The sequence below is a fragment of the Malaclemys terrapin genome, chromosome 1 (assembly GCF_027887155.1).
Source record: "Malaclemys terrapin pileata isolate rMalTer1 chromosome 1, rMalTer1.hap1, whole genome shotgun sequence".
NCBI lineage: Eukaryota > Metazoa > Chordata > Testudines > Emydidae > Malaclemys > Malaclemys terrapin.
Window position 1 is genome coordinate 142,958,125 of NC_071505.1, and position 2,355 is coordinate 142,960,479.

Sequence of the window (2,355 nt, forward strand, 5' to 3'; positions counted from 1 at the left end):
TTGGCGGATGTGATTGCAGAGCTATTGGCCATTATCTTTGAAAACTCATGGCAACTGGGGGAGGTCCTGGATGACTGGAAAAAGGCTAATGTACTGCCCATCTTTAAAAAAGGGAAGGAGGAGGATCTGGGGAACTATAGCCTCACCTAAATCCTTAGAAAAATCATGGAGCAGGTACTAAAGGAATCAATTCTGAAGCACTTGGAGGAGAGGAAAGTGATCAGGACCAGTCAGTATGGATTCACCAAAGGCAAGTCATGCCTGACTAACCTAATTGCCTTCTATGATGAGATAACTGGCTCTGTGGATGAAGGGAAAGCAGTGGACGTGTTATTCCTTGACTTTAGCAAAACTTATGATACTGTCTCCCACAGTATTATTGCCACCAAGTTAAAGAAGTATGGGCTGGATGAATGGACTATAAGGTGGATAGAAAGCTGGCTAGATCACTGGGCTCAACGGGTAGTGATCAATGGCTCAATGTCTAGCTGGCAACCGGTATCAACCGCAGTGCCCCAAGGGTAGGTCCTGGGACCGGTTTTGTTCAATATCTTCATTAATGATCTGGAGGATGGTGTGGACTGCACTCTCAGCACATTTGCAGATGACACTAAACTGGGAGGAGTGGTAGATACGCTGGAGGGTAGGGATAGGATACAGAGGGACCTAGACAAATTGGAGGATTGGGCCAAAAGAAATCTGATGAGATTCAACAAGGACAAGTGCAGAGTCCTGCATTTAGGATGAAAGAATCCCATGCACTGCTACAGACTAGGGACCGAATGGCTAGGTAGTAGTTCTGCAGAAAAGGACCTCGCATTTCTAATCTTCATAGAAAGTCTGGTTTATAGTCCATTTGGCGTAGGGCTGGCAGGCTCCCTACCTGACTCCGTGTGGCTCCCTGGAAGCGTCGACATGTCCCTGCTGCTCCTAGGTGGAGGAATGGCCACAAGGGGTTTGGAGTGCAGGAGGGGGCTGCAGGGCTGGGGGTTGGGGTGCCGGGTGTGTGTGGGGCATGGGCTCTGGGAGGGGGCTTGGGGCAGGGGTTTGGGGTGTAGGAGGGGGCTTGGGGTGCTGGATCCAGGCCGCGCTCACCTCGGGCGGCACCCCACAAGCGGCGACCTGTTCTGGCTGCTCCTAGATGGAGGTGCAGCAGGCAGCTCTGCACGCTGCCCCCGTCCACAGGCACTGCCCCCGCAGCTCCCATTAGCTGCAGTTCCTGGCCAATGGGAGCTGCGGAGCCAGTGCTCAGGATGGGCGGGGGCAGCACGCCATGCCTCTGCCTAGGAGCAACTGGCACAGGTCATCGCTTGTGGGAAGCCGCCCGAGTTGAGTGCCCCCACAGATCCTGCATCCTAAGCCCCTGCCCCAAGTCCCCGCCTGAATCCTAATTCCCTCATAGAGTCCGTGCCCTGCACCCCCCCTGCATCCCAATTCTCTTCCCCAAGCCCCCTCCTGCACCCAAACTCCCACCCAGAGCCTGTGCCCCGCATCCCCTCCCACGCCCTAGCCCCGCACCCCCCCCCCCCCGCACCCAAACTCCCTCCATCTTAATTAACCAGCATTTTTCACCTACTGGCACCTCCCATTCCCCCAGCATGCCAGATAAAAAAGCTCCTACTGTATCTTTTTTGAGATGGAGCGACCATATCTGCATGCAGTATTCAAGATGTGGATGTACTAGAGGCAATATGATATTTTCTGTCTTATTATCTATCCCTTTCCTAATGATTTCCAACATTCTGTTAGCTTTTTTGATTGCCACTGCACATTGAGTGGATGTTTTCAGAGGGATAGCTGAGTGGTTTGAGCATTGGCCTGCTAAACTCAGGATTGTGAGTTCAATCCTTGAGGGGGCCACTTAGGGATTTGGGGCAAAAACAGTACTTGGTCCTGCTAGTGAAGGCAGAGGCTAGACTCAATGATCTTTCAAGGTCCCTTCCAGTTCTAGGAAATAGGATATCTCCTTTAATTTATTTTATTATTTATAACTGGAGGGTGGTTAAGCACTGGAATGGGTTACCTAGGGAGGTGGTGGAATCTCCTTCCTTAGAGGTTTTTAAGGTCAGGCTTGACAAAGCCCTGGCTGGGATGATTTAGTTGGGAATTGGTCCTGCTTTGAGCAGGGGGTTGGACTAGATGACCTCCTGAGGTCCCTTCCAACCCTGATATTCTAGGATTCTAACTATCCACAATGACTCCAAGATCTCTTTCTTGAGTGGTAACAGCTAATTTAGACCCCATCATTTTATACGTACCATTGGGATTATGTTTTCCACTGTACATTATTTTGCATTTATCAACACTGAATTTCATCTGCTATTTTGTTGCCCACTAACCCAGTTTTGTGAGATC